We start from the raw sequence: 17,529 nt of genomic DNA on the forward strand, positions 1-17,529 counted from the left end.
CTATCACTGAATTATGTCTCCAACCCTTTTTGATTTTATTTTGAGACAATATTTCACTAATTGGCCCAGGCTGGTCTTAAACTTGTGATCCTCCTGCCTCAGACTTCTAAGTCGCTAGGAATTATAGGCATGCACCATCTTGCCCATTATCCCTTTGCTTTTTCAAATGTAGTAGCTTTCTATCTGAATTAAAACCAAATTGTATTGTAGGGCTTTATTTAACCCCCCCTCCCCCAAGTCTACCTTTTTAACACTATCTACATTCCCTGACCCTTGCTCACAAAATCTGAGGTGATTCCTCCCTCTTCCAGATACTTTTTAATGTATTTTAAAAATATATTTTTAGTTGTAGGTGAACACAATACCTTTATTTAATTTATTTATATGTGATGCTGAGGATACAACCCAGTGCCTCACATGTGCTAGGCAAGTGCTCTACCATTGATCCACAACCCCAGCCCTCTTTCAGTTATTTTCATAGGTCTCATCCAAACAGAATTTCATGTCACCTCTTTTCATTCATGTCACTTCATCAGCATATGATACTTATTTGTGCCTACATTTTGTTTGTCTTCATTAGTATTCATACACAATGCTTGTCATTAAGTAGATTGCCCTCTGTGTCCATGAGACCCATAGTTGTCGGTTTAAGCAAACTCAAATTGAAATGTATATTGAACATGTATAAATATTTTGTTATTGTTCCCTACACAATACACTATAATACCTGTTCATATAGCATTTACACTAATAGTAACTATAAGTAATTCAAGAGGGAAGTATAGGAGGAATATGTGTAGGTTTTATGAAATTCTTTTTTAAAAAAAATATTTAGTTTTTTTAGGTGTAGATGGACACAACACAATACCTTTATTTTTATGTGGTGCTGAGGATCGAACCTGGGTCTCGTCCACGCTAGGCAAGCGCTCTACGGCTGGGCCACAATCCCAGCCCTGGTTTTATGAAATTCTATACTGTTTATTAAGGGACTTGACCATCCATCCATTTTGGTATCTGAGGGGTTTCCTAGAACCAGTCCCCTGAGAATTCCAAAGAATGGCTGTATTTCTTGCTTTTTTTAAATTGGCGATTGAGCCCAAAAGTACTTAGTCTCTGAGTAACACCTGTAGCCCTTTTAAAATATTTTCTTTGCTAAGTTGATGAGTCCGGCTTTAAACTTGTGATCCTCTTGCCTCAGCCTCCCAAGCCTTTTAAAGGCATGTGCCACCACAATGTTTTTTTTTTTTTTTTCTCTTTTTTCTTTAAATATGGAAGGCTTCCTGAATTTGTGTCATTCTGGCACAGGGGCCATGCTAATCTTTTCTGTATTGTTTCAATATTATGTGTGCTGCTGAAGTGAGCACGAATGGCTGTTTCTTAAACTGATCTGAGGAAATTTTCAGGAGAAAAAAATGGAGTAATGACCTAGATTGAAAGAGTAGAGTTTTTTGTATTTGTTTTTTAGTTGTAGTTGGACACAATACCTTTATTTATTTATTTTTATGTGGCCCTGAGGATCGAACCCAGGGCCTCACATGTGCTAGGCGAGCGCTCTACTGGTGAGCCACAACCCCAGCCCTGTGAGTAGAGTTAATATAACAGTTTGTGTGGATGAGAATCCCACATTTATTTATTCAACAAATATTTAATGAGCCTTTTTGTCTCAGCCTATGTGTATAATAGTTAAGAAAATGGAATTGGGCCTCATCTTTAAGTTTGAAGTTTAGTGGGTGACAAATGGGAAGAAAGTCCATAAAGACAACTTCACTATTGCTTTGGAGGGTCAGAGCAAGAAGAGCCAGCCAAGAATGTGAGTAAACCAAGTTTTGAATAAAATTTGGCTAAAAAGAAGAGTTACCACCATGCTGTCTTAGCAAAAAAAGGAAAGAAAAATACAAAATTGGGGTGAAAGATGAGAATCAAGACATCTTGCTCAAAGGATGGAGATTGGGTGAGGTTGGCAATATGGCAGAAGACAAATTTTTAACATTTGAAATAAAATGTGAAACCAAAATCATAGCGTATGTTCTGTGTATTAACTCTACCAAATATGTGCGTGTTGGATCCACAAATACGAAGACCAAAGGACCTAGAAGTAAGTTTAAAAGACCAACATAAAGTCTCTCCAGGAAACTGGCCTTGTTTTCTAATTGGTAATAAAATGAAAGCTACTGGTTTTATAAGTTTATATATTTTCCTTTCATATCTTCTCTTGATACTTATTGAAGAGAAGATTGAAACCAACTGAAGTGCAAAGGTTGGCTTCTTGAAACAACTAGCCAGTAAATACTCAGAAAGGCTTTCTAGTAAATTGCAACTTGAAGTCATTGATGAATTCATCTATATAGACTTCCTGTAGGCGAGGATTATACAGACTTTTGTGTATAGTAGTGGTCTAATTATGTTAACTTTCTAGCAATTTGTAACTTTAACATGACAAAGTTGTTTAGATTTCTGGAAGAAATAATTCAGTAAAAGTCGTATATTCTGAAGGAGTACCTAATTCTCTTGCCAGGTTTGGATAAATTAGTTGGGTATTGTTACCAAAGCAGATTTAAAAAACTATCTTTTACAAATATAAGGGAGAGCACATAATTCATAGTTCTCAAAACATTTCTCTGAATTGGTCTTTTGTGTTAATAGTCCCTATTTAAGAGTAAATTATTCAGGTATTTTCAAGTGTTTGTAAAGATCACCAGGTTCCCTTCTGTTCCCTTTTGTTTTCGGTTGCTTACTTCCTTTATCACAGTCTTTGAGTTTATTACTAACCAGTTTGACGAACTTTGAGGATTTTAAAAATTACCTGTAGCATACACATTGCTTGCTTTTCTGGATTGCTTTTGTAATTATGATTTTAAATATTTCCAGAAGAGACATCAAATTAACATTTTTCATAATTGTATAGTAGACATTCTTGCATTTTGGTTTTTAATCTTCATTTGCTAAATAAACCAAGTATATTTGTTTTAGTATCCTTTATAGATTTTTTTAAAAAATATTTATTTTTTTTAGAAGTAGTTGGACACAATACCTTTGTTTTATTTTTATGTGGTGCTACGGATCGAACCCAGGGCCTCGCACGTGCTAGACGATCACTGTATCACTGAGCCACAATCCCAGCCCCTTTGTAGATTTTTAAGAAGTGAATGACACCAAGTCTGGAGACTTTATAAATAAGTTTTACAGTTTTGCCATTTCTTCTCTTGGTCTAAGAGATGATGAAAAGTTAGGAGATAAATTATATAATGCAACACTTGGAAAGGATTTGAAATTTTTTTCAAGATTACAGTGGCTCAGTGGTAGAGTGCTTGCCTAGCATGTGTGAGGCACTGGGTTCGACTCTTAGCACCAGATACAAACAAACAAATAAATAAATATTAATAACTATAACATTTTTTAAAAAGGATTATATTACACATTTTTGAAGTATATAATATGACTGGTTTAACATTAAATGAACACTGACTGTTAATTCATTTTTCTTGTTTGTCATTTAGCATTTACTTTCCTTTGGATAACACATTCACAGACACAAAATAGCTTGGTTACTAAAGTTTGGGCAATCCAACGAGTTTTGCTTTTTTGTGTGGGTATTAATCAACATGTCACAATGGTATATGTCTTCTATGGTATGTGTCTTTTGAAGTACAAATAAATGGAATCAAGTCAAGTTAACCAAAACTGTTAAAATTTTTTATAAAAGTAATATAGTATGCAAGGTATATTTTAATACATTTAATAGAACCATGACTAAAATTGTCTATCCTTTTACTAAAGGGGGAGGAGAACAGGTTTTTAAGACTTAATAATTAGCTGTTGGAACTATTATGTATACATTTTCCATATATTTTACTCTTGGATTCAGTATTTTACTATTAACTTTCCATGATTTTTATCATCATATCTTGGCTCCTTTCGCCACCCCGAGACTTCCCTGTGGAGGCCTTTATTTTTCTGCTTGTTGTGTTTACTGGAGCCGTACCACTCCCTAGGGACTGCTGTGCTTCTCAGGGATGGAAGTGATGGAAGTGATGGAAGTGCTTGGCTGGGGTAACATTAAATGAACATTTGACAATTCATTATGACAATTAACTACCATTTTTTTCTGTTGTCCTTTTAATGTGTATTTTCCTGTGGGTAGCATATTCATAAACAAAACATCCTGGGTACTAGCACAGTCTCGTTTCTCTTTGGGTGTTATTACATTATTAAAAGTAATTTAAATACAGGTTGAGCATCCCTAATCTATAATGGATCAGAATCTGAAACTTGAGTACCAACATGATGCCACAAGTGGAAAATTTTACACTTGACCTCATGTGATTGGTCACCTTAAAAATATATTATTGCTTGGGGCGGGGTTGTGGCTCAGTGGTAAAGTGCTTGCCGGCATGTGTGTGGCACTGAGTTCAAGCCTCAGCATCACATAAAAATAAATACATAAAATAAAAGGTATAAAAAATATATTATTGCCAGAATGGTGGTGCATGCTTGTAATCCCTGCAACTGGGGAGACTTAAGTTCAAGACCAGCCTCAGCATCTTAGCAACATTCTGTCTTTAAAAAGAAAGAAAATTGCCTTCAATCTATATGTATAAGTTGTATGTGAAACCTAAATTAATTTCATGTTTATATTTGGGTCCCACCCCCCCAAGATACCTCTTTATGTATATGTGAATATTCTAGAATCCCACCCCCTGAAAAATCCTAGGTCCAAAACACTTTTTGTCCCAGGCATTTGGATGAGGTATGTTCAACCTATATTAAAAGGCAAATTTAATGTGAAAGTTTTGTTGCAATCATGATATAGGGTATAAACTAACATATGAAGATATAATCTAATAAGCTAACAATAAAATAGATGATTTTTCAAAGTTGTATAGAGTGATGTCAATGAATTGCAAGAAATTGTATTACATTTGCAGAAAGCATGGATTGCTTTTGCTTAGTTAAGAAGATACTAGCAGTGGTGTTAGAATATGAATTCTAGTTCTATAGTAGGTATGGGTGACATGGAATATAAGTTTCATTTAACAAGTATTTGCTCCGTGAAAAACCAAGGCAGGGGCTGGGGTTGTGGCTCAGTGGTAGAGCACTTGGCTAACATGTGTGAGGAACTGGGTTCAATTCTCAGCACTACACTGGAAAATAAATAAATGAAATAAAGTCATTATGTCCACCTACAACTAAAAATATTTTTAAAAGGTGTGGGGGTTGCTGGGATTGTGGCTTAGTGAGGCACTGGGTTCGATCCTCAGCACCACATAAATGTAAATAAAGAAATTGTGTCCACCTAAAAAACTAAAAAATAAATATTTAAAAAAAAAACAAGGCAGCTAGTGTGGGGTAGATGGTATGTGGTCCTGACTTCTAGCAACCCCCAAACCATTAGTTATAAAACAATGCAGGAAGGGTCTAAGAGAGAATAGGAAAGGATGGTAAGCATCAATCGGGATAGTAGCACCTTTTAATAATCAACTTGAGATTTTTACTACATGTACATTAAAAGGTAGAAAAAAGAAAACATTTAAGAATCAATACAAAAATGTAATTTTATGGGTGTGTTGTGTGATTTGGGGAGGTGGAAATGCTCAAGTATCTGAGATGAGTTGTATCTTTTTTTAGTGTGTGTGTGGGGAACTGATCAGAGAGTGTCTACATGAAGAAAGGCTGAGAGCTCATAAATATGTACAAAGCTAGTAGGAACCCAAAATGAGACTGGATAACTAATCAATTTAGAAGCCATTAGGGAATTTTGGCAATAGAGGACCACTTATATCAGACGTTGTGGTAAGTTCTTGTAGTATTAGCTACTTTTAAGAGGCAGAAGCAGGAGTTTGATACCAGCCTGGACAATATAGCAAGATCCTGTCTCAAAGGAAAAAAAAATACAGAATTCAGATAAATAACTAGTGATTTGAGGAAAGATGGATTTACAGGATGCATTTACAGGCAGGGAAAGCAATTGAAATAACAGGCAGTAGGGTTGGGGAAGAAGGGCAGAGATCAAGAATTGCCAACTGAGCCTTGGGGACGTGGTTCAATGCTTGCCACGTACCACTTGGTACCAAACTGTCAGGACTTAGGGACTGTAATTGGATGTGTGAGGGGTTTGTTCATAAGAAAGAAGGCTGCAGGGCCTGGGGATGTGGCTCAAGTGGTAGCGCGTTTGCTTGGCATGCGTGGGGCACTGGGTTTGATCCTCAGCACCTCATAAAAATAAAGATATTGTGTCCACCGAAAACTAAAAAATAAATATTAAAAAAATTCTCTCTCTTAAAAAAAGAAAGAAAGGAAGAAAGCTGCAATTAGGATTTTTTTTACCTGAATGTCAGGTAATTTTGATATTGCCCACTTTTAAGTATAATTAGGAAGGGTGAGGGTCAAGCTTTTCTGACACTTCAAAAAGTGTTCAGCATATAAACCCTGGTGTTTAGGAAAAGGTCTTGGCTGGATATTTTTTGATTATCAGTAAGGGAAATGAAAATAGCAGGATAGGATTTATATAGATTAGGGTGGCTGAAATATCCTTTTATACATCTGTAAACTAAGCTGTTTATTTAAATCTTGCAGCAGTGGGTTAACTGGGACTCATACTGCAATACATCTAAATCCCTACTTCATAGAAGTCAGTAATTGCATTAATTAGGTACTGAAACAAGCATGTTAAAGATGGGGACATTTATTATAGATGGTGTTATTTATACTTTGTCAATGGCCGGCATGAGGAAATGTGGAAACCAGAGGTGGGCTAACATCTGCTCCCTCTTGTTCCTGAAATCCTCCTTTGAGATCTAGAAATAACTCCTTATTATATCATTTTATCATTTAGATCTAATAAAATCAACCAACCTTTGCAGGTCACAGTGGTGCATGACTGTAATCCGAGCTACTCAGGAGTCTAAGGCAGAAGGATCACAAATATAAGGCCAGCCAAAGCAACTAAACAAGACACTGTAAAAAAATAACAAAAGGTTTGGAATGTAGCTCAGAAGTAAAGTACCCCCCAAATAAAACAAACAAAAAACCACACCAGCCTTCCAATACTACTTATGCATAAACTATATTTTTAAATTTGAAAAATAATATGCACCCAATACACACAATATAAAGTGTCACAAAACGTGAGTTTCCTTATGCTATCTACTGTGTACCCAGCTTCTCTATCCAAGGGCAGCCATTGTTTAGTGGTTTCTTTTGTATCTTTCTAGAAGTTCCTATGCATTCAGACAATAATTTGTTTTTAGCATATATACAAATGTAAGCATGCTTGCTTCTACAGCTGTATTATTTCCCTGATAATTTTGGAGATTGTTCCAAATATATGCATATGAGACATTCTTTATTCTTTTTTACACTTATTGTTCAATATGTACCAGATCTTTATTAGGTAGTTTATAATTTGTGCCCCCCCCCATCTTAAAACATGTAATATGTCTTTGGATATGCATTACAGGGGTAATGTCTGAACAGGGGTAGGACTCCTCATGGAATTTCTTGTTCATTAGGTCTCTGTATATAATAAATCTTTCTGTATATCCTGACTATGATAAGATTTTTTTGTTTCCTGTAGTCTCAACCAATACATAAAATCAATAAAGATCAGACACTGGTAAAACTGATGGGATTATTGCAGATGAAAATAAAAGTTTGGAAATAAAGATTATAAATAGAACTTAGGAGAGCTCTGAAGTTAACTAGTGAGAATTCTAGAAATCAAGGGACCTAAACTCTTTAATACTTAAGGGCTGGGACAATGAAAGTGCTTGTTTCTTGGTCATATTATTATAGGTTGGAGAAATAGACATGTCTTATCTCATAGTCACAGAAGGCCTCTCTGAGAGGACTTTAGCTTGTACCTGAACGATCAGAGACTTACAAAAGCTGTAAGTGTCCAAGATGAGGGAACAGAGAAGGAAATGTTTTGTAGCAGAGGCTTTTTCCAACTTTTATCCCCCCTCATTATGGTTCCCTCCACAGACGCCTTTTTAGACATTTTTTTTTCTAATTGATTCCCCTCCAGTGAGATGGACAAGCCAGTTAACTGCTTACGTACTCTATATGCTACATCTGTGTTAAGACAAAACATAGAACTTTGTCCCCCCACCCAGCTAACTTTCTCCCATATGTGGGTGATTATTGCTCCACTGAGAATGCAAGATTCAGAGCACTGCCATGGTAATTAAGATTATTTTCCTTCAATGAAATGAGAAATCATTGTAGAGATTTGGGCCCAGGTAATAATAATGTGATCTAGTTTATGTTTTAGAAAAGAACAGTTTTAGCTTCTCATGGAGAACTGAGCGGAAGGAGAGCCAAATGAAAGTAGTGGACCATTTAGACCAGTAAGGAGAGATGACAGGTGATGGTGCCTTGTCTGTAATAACCACTACTAAAGATAGATTCATTAGAGGAGATAGAATAAAGTGGATATAGTGGGCTGGGGTTGTGGCTCAGTGGTGGAGCACTTTCCTGGCATGTGTGAGGCACTGGGTTCTACCTTCAGCACCACAGAAAAATACATAAATAAAATGAAGGAATTGTGTCCATCTGCAACTAAAAAATTTTTTTTTTAAATAAGGATATAGTGCTGGACGGTAACACATGCCTGTAAACCCAGCAGTTTGGGAGGCTGAGACAGGAGGATCCAGAGTTCAAAGCCAGCCTCAGCAATGACGCTAAGCAACCTAAGGTGCTAAGTGAGACCCTATCTCTAAATAATTTAAACACAAAATAGGGTCGGAGATGTAGATCAGTGGTTGAGTGCTCCTGAGTTCAATCCCTAGTACCCAAAGAAAAGAAAATAGTATTAGTGGGTATCAATAAAAATTGCCTATGGAGGGCTGGGGATATACCTCAGTTGGTAGAGTGCTTGCCTTGCATGCACAAGACCCTGGGTTCAATCTCCAGCACCACTAAAAAAAAAAATTATATAATTATCATAAATTAGGTATATATGTATATGTATGTATCTCCTATGGAACCCATAGAATTGTAGGAAACATTGAGAAATGAGAAACTCAAGTTTGATTTTGATCCTTGCTAAGGTACTCAAACGGCCTTGAATTTAGAATCCTCTGGAGTAGCTGAGTTTATAGGTTTAAGCGACTACACTTGGCTATTACTGATTTTGTGTTTTATATTAATATAATTTTAGTCTAAATTTTTCATTACCAACACAAATGATTACATTTTAAAAATAGGACAAACTTTAAAAATTTTTTTTAGATTTCACAATCCCTTTTTAGAAGATGTGTTAGCATTCCGTGTTAAACCAAATCGCTAAAACATTTAACTGTATCTTTACATAAGTACAATTGTTGGGATGTCTTGTGATTCGGAAGTCTTGTGTACATCAGTGAGCACTGGATGAGAATTCTTACTGGTAGTGATCATATTTCCTCTTCACATTTAACATCCATTTCACCCTTATATTTAAATAAATAACAGCAGATTATCTTTTATGCTGTTTAAGTAATTTCCCCCAGTGAAATATTTACTTATTTAGTATAAATGAATATGTGACAAATTCTGCAAGAAATTGTTTTTCTTAACAAGTTGACTTACATGTTATCTTCAATATATATATTTGTTGATGGGCCTTTATTTATTTGTATGTGGTGCTGAGACTCAAACCCAGTGCCTCATGCTAGGCAAGCGAACTACCACTGAGCCAAAACCCCAGCCCCAAGATGTGCTGTTTTAAGTGTTTTTAAATATATGGTAAAAAATGTTGCATATCAACTGGATAATCTGTTGTCAGTGCCTTTTTGTGGCCTATGAACATGGTTGCTAAATTAATGGAAGTAAATGTGTCTGTGGGGTTCTTAGATGGGCAAATATTTTGCTTGAAAATACTGATCTTTGAACGAACGAGAAGTGGAGGCTCTTCAGGTAAGTTCATAGTGTTTGTGTTATCTTGAACTAAAATGCAGTTTACTGTTACTGTGGTCCAGCTTGTAACCCTGATTATGCATTGATAAGGGAAAAATTTACATGTCTTTTTGTTTGGTATTTTGCTTGTGTGATCACTAGATGATAATGCTGGACTTTTGTTTTTGAAATGCTTTTGTAGGAATTTGGGGAAATAAGGTTGATAAATTTGTTGGTATCTTTCACTGTACAGTATTTCCCTTATTATGCTCCTCTGCACACTTGAACTGTTAATTTTTTCTTCAAAGTCATTAATAATGTTTGACAAAATAATCAATTTGTATATTATTTGACTTTAAGTGAACTTTACTTTTTTTATATAACTACAGCAAATGTTACCTCATGATCTTCAAAGGAAAAGATATTTTCTGTGTTAGTATTGTAGGTATAATGCTTTGATATTTTTCTTTAGTATTTTTCTAAATTTTGAATATATTAGTGATTCTTTTTGGGGGAGAACAGGGAATTAAGGGTCACATGGCCACTGAGCCTCATCCCCAGACCTATTTTGTATTTTATTTTGTATTTCCTTGTTTGGGGGGTTTGTTTTAGAGCTGGGGTTTAACCCAGTTCTTAGGAAAGTACTCTACCACTGAGCACCAGCAGTTCCATAGGTACTTTTTTCTTTTGAAGGGGGTGGGCACTGAACCCAGGGGTGCTCTACTTATTACTGTGCTACATCCTCAGTGCTTTTTATTTTTTGAGGTAGGGTCTCACCAAGTTGTTGAGGCTATAGATCTTCCCTCAGCCTTCAGTGTCTCAGGAATTATAATTGTGTGCTATCACACCCAACTCATACTTGTTTCTTAATTTTCAGTTGCTATGTGAATTTCAAAATTATTCCTCATTAAAATTTTGCTCTTTAAAGCTTTGGACTAGCCTGTGACAGCTCAATTTCTTGAATTAGAATTTTCCCGTTTTGCTTCTTAACACTTAACATAATATTTGAAATTCATCTATATTGTTACATGCATCAAATGTAAGTGGTTCCATATTTTTAACAGTATACCATTAAATGAATATGCCACATTTTGTCTGTTCAGTTTTCATTTGCTATAGACTCTTGGGATAGTTTCTAGTTTTGTGGATATTATGAATAAAGCTACTATGAAGACTCATGTTCCAACAATTTATATATTCATTTTTTGGTGAACATATGTAGGAGAATTGTTGAGTATAGAGTAGGTGTATGTTTCTTAGAAACTGCCAATATTCAAAAGTGTATGTCTATTTTATATTCCCACAGACAATGTATGCAATTTTATGTTGTTGTACCTCCTTGTCAATACTCTGGATTGTCAGTCATGTTAATTTTAGCAACTCTAGTAAATATGTAGAGCTGTTTCAATTTCACTTCCTTGTATCTTCTGGTGTGGAGTACCTCTTCATTTACCTCCCCCCTTTTTTGTGGAGTAAGGGGGAGCATTCAATTACCTTTTTTTGAAGAAAGCACTTTTGATTTTCCCTTATTGCTGTTTAACTAGGTTGTGTGGTTTCATGGTCATCTGATGTAGAATCAATTACATAATATAATAACTACTATATATAATATAATCTATGGTGTACAAATAAGTTAATGCAGAGATAGCTTTATTTGAACTCTCAAAAGCCAGAAGATGTTGGGAATACAGAATGTTCCTATTTGGACTTTTCTTTCTTGCAAAATATGAACTAAAAGATGGAACTTCTTTTTTGAAAGTTATCCAGTTGTTCAGTTAACTGACCTTGTATTCTAATGTTTCATTTGTTCATCCATTTAAGTTATATCAAAAAGTAAGATGTAACTATGGATATATTTTCAGTTGTCTCATAATTGTTTTCATGGCATTTTCACAAGTTTCTCTGGAAAATATTGGCTTTTGGCTTTCTAATTTTTTTTGGCTATTATTTACTCCGTCACTATTTCCCTATAGTGTTTGAAGATATATCCTTTTTTTTTTTTAAGAGAGAGAGAATTTTTTTAATATTTATTTTTCAGTTTTCGGTGGACACAACACCTTCATTTTATTTTTATGTGGTGCTGAGGATAGAATCCAGTGCCCCACGCATGCCAGGCAAGTGCGTTTACCACTTGAGCCACATCCCCAGCCCGAAGATATATTCTTTATTGAATAGAAAGAATCTAATAACACTGGAATAAAATAACCAGTGAAAAGCACACTTTTTCCTTTTCTTTCCTGTCCTTCTCTTTTTTCTCTCAGTTTTTTTTTAAAGAAACTTGTGCAGTTCTTTCTTTTTTTTTTTTTTAAAGAGAGAGTGAGAGGAGAGAGAGAATTTTTAATATTTATTTTTTAGTTCTCGTCGGACACAACATCTTTGTTGGTATGTGATGCTGAGGATCGAACCCGGGCTGCACGCATGCCAGGCGAGCGCGCTACCGCTTGAGCCACATCCCCAGCCCCTTTTTTCTCTCAGTTTGTGGTACTGGGGATAGAATCTAGGGCCTCATTCATGCTAAGTAAATGCTCTACTGCTGATATACAACCCCCCAACCCTTATTTACTTACTTATTTACTGGGGATTTAACCTAAGGAGCGCTATACCACTCAGCCTCATCCCCCAGCTCTTGTTTTTGAGACAGGGTCTTACTAAGTTGCCCATGTGGGCCTTGGCCTTATGATCTTGTCTAAGCCTCTCAAGTAAATGGGATTACAGGTGTGTGCTACCATGCCTGGCCCACTTAAATATTTTCCCTGTCCTGAATTACTATAAGTAGCAGTTTTTAATTTATTGTTTTAGCATCCAGTATTAGTCATCTTTGGCATGAAAGCAAAGGATCATACTCATGTTTGATAGCATCTCTCCAAAACCTACTAGTTTCAGAATGTCCATTTCTTGGGAGGAATTCTACTGTTGAATAATGAGAGTGCTAATGGAAAATGCCATTTTTCATGGCTTGAAACCACAGGCATCTAATTTAGAGGAAATGATTCCCTTTTAAGTGATTTGTATAGCAAGATGTTCAATACCCATAATAAAATCCTGTTTCTTGAATTTTTTACAATACATATGTTGTAATTTGAACAATTCAACCTCCTGGCTGTTCAATTATATTTTATCTACATTATATACATACCTGCCTTAGAATTTATTTTAGCAATTTATATACTACATAAAATATATTGTATGTAATATATAAATAATAGTAGGCTTATGTACTTCATAGAAATAAAGCTATCTCCTTTCACTCAAAGACTGGGAGAATATTAGGGGTATTGTTACATAGTTGGCTATTCTCTTTAAAATATACCTTCTTTAATATTTTATCTCCTAAGTCGTCATAAAAGCATATGTGGTACTGACTACATTTTTGACTGTGTGAAAAATTTCTCTACTTCATTTTAGGATATGGTTAGTGGAATACCCTCCCCTTTTTTTTCCACTTTAAACAATTTAAATGGTTTGGAATGACAAGGTATAGTCAAACATTAACATGTCCATAGTTCTTATTACCTGAATTTTAATTCTAAAATTAAAGACACTACTTTATCCAAAGTGGTTGTCATGTAGTCTTATATGTATTAATTTTTTTTAAGGATTTCAGTTATTTAAAATTTCAGTTAAGGAATTATTCTAATTATTCTAGGCAATTATTGGTTAACCCTCACCCCTGTTCCATCCCCCAGCCTTATTTGGCAGTGTCACTTGGTGATAACTTGTTTTACAGAATCAGAAAATACTAAATCCATCTGCCTTTGTGTATCAATTTTCCAGATTTTAAAATTAAATTAGAAGCTGGCTGCATTGGCATGTACCTGTAGTCCCAGCGACTCTGGAGACTTAGGAAGATTGCTTGAGTCCCTGATTTTGGGGCCAGCCTGGGCCCCATTAAAAAACAAAACAACCCTTCAAATTACTACTATCATCAGATGGATGTACTTGCACAATAGCTCACTGTGACTTTTATCAGGTTTGATTACAATGTACTGTAGTGGTACAGCCTGTAATTCTAGTGACAAGTTTAAGGCCAGTTAGAGCAATTTAGTGAGAACCTGTCTTAAAAATAAACAAAAAATAAAAAGAACTGGGGATGGAGCTTAGTGGCACCTTGTCTCTGGATTCAATCTCTAGTACCCCAAAACAAAACAAAAACAAAGCAGTGTACTATAAACCTCATTGCTGTAGAGTGCTTGTTTTTGGTTTGGGGACTTGTTTGTGTATGCTAGGCAAGTGCTGTGAGCCAGGTCCCAAGCCTCTAGTGGCTTATTTTTGAATATTGAATGTAAGTATTAAGCCACACTTTTGACTAAATGTTGACAACTAGAACTTGGAAAAATTCTAAAGATTACCTTTCCGAGTTTCATTAAATTTGATATCTTGTAAATTTCAGATTCAGTTTTGAAAAGTTGAGAAGGCTTAATTTAACATTTTATTCGACTGTCGTTGTATTATTAAGAATAATTGAGTAATGCTGTTCAATTTGGTTTTATGTTTCCATTTATTTTCATTGTCAGCCTTAATTTTACCAAAGGTGGTTAGAAAGATGTTAAAAATTTATAAAACCAGCTTAAGAACACAGATGAATTTATGAGATCTTCAACAAATACCTTGCATAGGGCTGGAGATATAGTTCAATTGGTAGAGTGTTTGCCTAGTATGCTCAAGACCCTGGGTTTAGTCCCCTGCACCACCAAAAAAAACCAAACAAAATAAAAACCTTCTATAGTAGATAGAATGCCAGTTGCTGGTAGAAATTATAAAAAATAATTATAGAGGATATATATAAAGGATGAGATAATTTAAACCTGTTTCCACAGAAAAATCTTGGGTGTGTGCTTTTTTGGACAACATTGATCCAAGGTAGGAAGTGTCTTTTTCTGATAGAGCACAACAAAAATATGGGTATGTTCTGCTTTGGCACAAGTAGAATAAGATTTTGTAGGTATAGTAGGAATCTATCTTTGTTACATTGAGAGAGCAATAATCCTTTTATACAAGGGCCTGTGGAAATTGGGACTTGGCAAAAAAGTTTTCTTACAATATTTTTAAAATCCTACCAGATTTAAAAATTACTATTTAGGATTTAATAGTGTTTTATGCCAAAACAAAATTAATCTAAATTTTAAGTTTGCATACTTAGAGGAAATGGGGCATATTTTAAATTGAAGGAAAATCTTCATTTAATGAAAATTAGGTCCTTTCATAATGGAAACTTTATACCGCAAAATGGTATCTTAATAGAATCTCGATTATTCTTAAGAACTTTGAAGAGATGAGTTAAAACTTCTGAAGTCAAATTTTAAAAGGCTGAATCTGATTTGTGTTTCTAGGGTAATAAAAGACGACATGGATGAAGCTTCTGAAACTCCAGCTTCCAGTATAATTCAGAAGAGTTAAATATCAAAAATGCTACAACCATACTTTATTTCAGGTTAGTCAGCATTTATACATTGATGCCAAGTTTTTATTTATTTTCAATTTTCCCATTCTTCCTAATTCTGTTGACTATAATAAACATAGATACATGCTAATAAACATGTTATATAATCTTTATAACAAAATTGGGATAGGCAAATTTTATCCTAATACCTTCAGCAAATATTACTTTAAATATATTTCTTTCCTAGCCACTTTATCTGGTGATGGCAAACATTTTGTCCTGTTTTAGCTTCTGTAGGTGTGGTGCTGGAGACAAGTGATGGCATTGCCTGAGAACTTATTAGAAATGCAAGATCTGCAGGCCAGACTCAGAAGATCTCCTGAATCAGAATGTCCATTTTAACAAGGCCCCAGAAGGTGTGAGCACATTGAGAAGCACTGATGGGTCCCATAACCTTTCTAAGGTATTGAATATCACCTCATGCACCACAAAATTGACAGCTGTTTTGCTTATTGTTTTCCAGCTCTAGAAAGTTAATCTTGGGCTTTGGTTATGAAATGTGGCTCTGAGCAACATCATTGAGAAACTTATTAAGAATATACATTCTTAGACCCCATCCCCAGAACACTTTGGGGATGTTTGCTTAAAGCCTTTAGGTGACTGGTGGTTGAACCATCAATCAGGGAATTACTAATTTAAAAGAATTGCTCTGGGGCTGAGGTGGTGGCTCAGCGGTAGAGTGCTCGCTAGCACATCTCTGTGTGAGGCCCTGGGTTCGATCCTCAGCACCACATAAAAAAAGTAAATAAACAAAATAAAAGCCATGGTCCCTTAAAAAAAAAAAAAAAAAAGAATTGCCCTATCAAATATGTTTGTAGAATTGCCCTTTCAAATGTTTGTAGAGAATAACTTGATATACATATGGGCATTTTGTTGGGATTAAATTTTCAAATGGCTGTATATGTATATACCCTTCCTTAAATAAAATGTGAAGCAATCTCAAAATATATAGATAATGGAAAATCTAATGTACAGAGGTATCTTTGCCACACATCAAAGCTGTGGCATTAAGTGGCCTTTAAAGAAAGGTAGAGAAAGAAATTTTATGTTTATCAAATGACTTTGTCATTGATTGGTTAAAATAACTGCCATTTGTTATAGATTTCATTTTCTAAGAATGTTAGTGGAAATAAATAAAGATAAGAAAGTTAAGTAATCAAAATGCCAAATATATTGCTGGGCTTGGTGGCACACACCTGTAATCCTCCTTAGGAAACTGAGGAGGGAGGATCACTAGTTCAAAGCCAGCTTCAGCAATGGCAAGGTGTTAAGCAACTCAGTGAGACCTTGTCTCTGAATAAAATATAAAATGGGTGGGGGGGGGGGAATGTGGCTCTGTGGTTGAGTGCCTGGGTTCAGTCCCTGGTACCAAAAAAAGAAAAAAGACGATGTATAATTCTAGTGAAGGCTATAGACACTGCTTTTATTATAAGAAGTTAAGAAATACCCTATCCCAAGATCAAACCCAATGCCATGTGCTCCTAAAGCAGTTTCTTCTTTAGGCTTTTTGAAGCACACCCAAGACTAGTTATGAGCTTTGTGACAGAGTGCTCAGTATGTTCAAGGATCAGGTTAAGCCCCAGCACCACAGTGAAGGGTGTTTGTGTGAGACACACACACACACACACACACACAGAGACATGACTCAAGAAATTTTCACTTTGTATTACAGAATCCCCTGAAGGGTTTGTTAGAAAGTGCTCCTGGGCTCTCTGAGACATAAGCCTAAGAATGTACATTTTAGCTCCCAAGTGATGCAACCTTGCACTGGGACATTTTCTTTTATAGTATATCTCTAGGTATTTAGATAATGTATCAGCTCACTTTAGGTAAAACCAGTGGCCTGAGCCACTGGATTAAAGAACAATTTTATAGGTCAAATGTACTAATTCAAATTGTGAATATTTTTTATATCTGCTGTTCCATGATTCTAGTCCAGCAAATTATTTTTAGAGCTGGATATGGTGTTATGTGCTTGTAGTCTGACTCAGGAACCTGGGACAGGAAGATTGCAAGTAAGTGAGGCAACTTAGCAAGACTCTGTCTCAAAATAAAAAAGGGCTGAGGATGTGTCTCAGGGGTAAAGTGCTGAATGGGTTCAAAGTGGGTTAAATCTTCAGTACTAAAAACAAAAACCTTTAGAATGAAGCCTTTTAAATTTTTTTATTTAAATAAAACCTTCTGTAATAAAAATATACTATAGATATTACTTCTTG

General features: G+C 35.3%; 1 protein-coding gene across 2 annotated transcripts in view; it reads left to right on the plus strand.

Annotated features, from left to right (window-relative positions):
• PSPC1 (paraspeckle component 1) overlaps nt 1-17,529 on the plus strand; it is a 96,071-nt gene that overhangs the window by 76,044 nt on the left and 2,498 nt on the right. The window contains exons 7-8 of one of the 2 annotated variants that reach the window (XR_014021699.1): nt 15,204-15,304; nt 15,542-15,716. The gene's annotated coding sequence lies outside the window, so the exon portion shown is untranslated. The remainder of the gene's footprint in view (nt 1-15,203; nt 15,305-15,541; nt 15,717-17,529) is intronic. The other variant, XR_014021700.1, reaches the window with a different exon arrangement.

The sequence above is a fragment of the Spermophilus citellus genome, assembly GCF_964194105.1.
Source record: "Spermophilus citellus genome assembly, chromosome: 1".
In the NCBI taxonomy this organism is placed as follows: domain Eukaryota; kingdom Metazoa; phylum Chordata; class Mammalia; order Rodentia; family Sciuridae; genus Spermophilus; species Spermophilus citellus.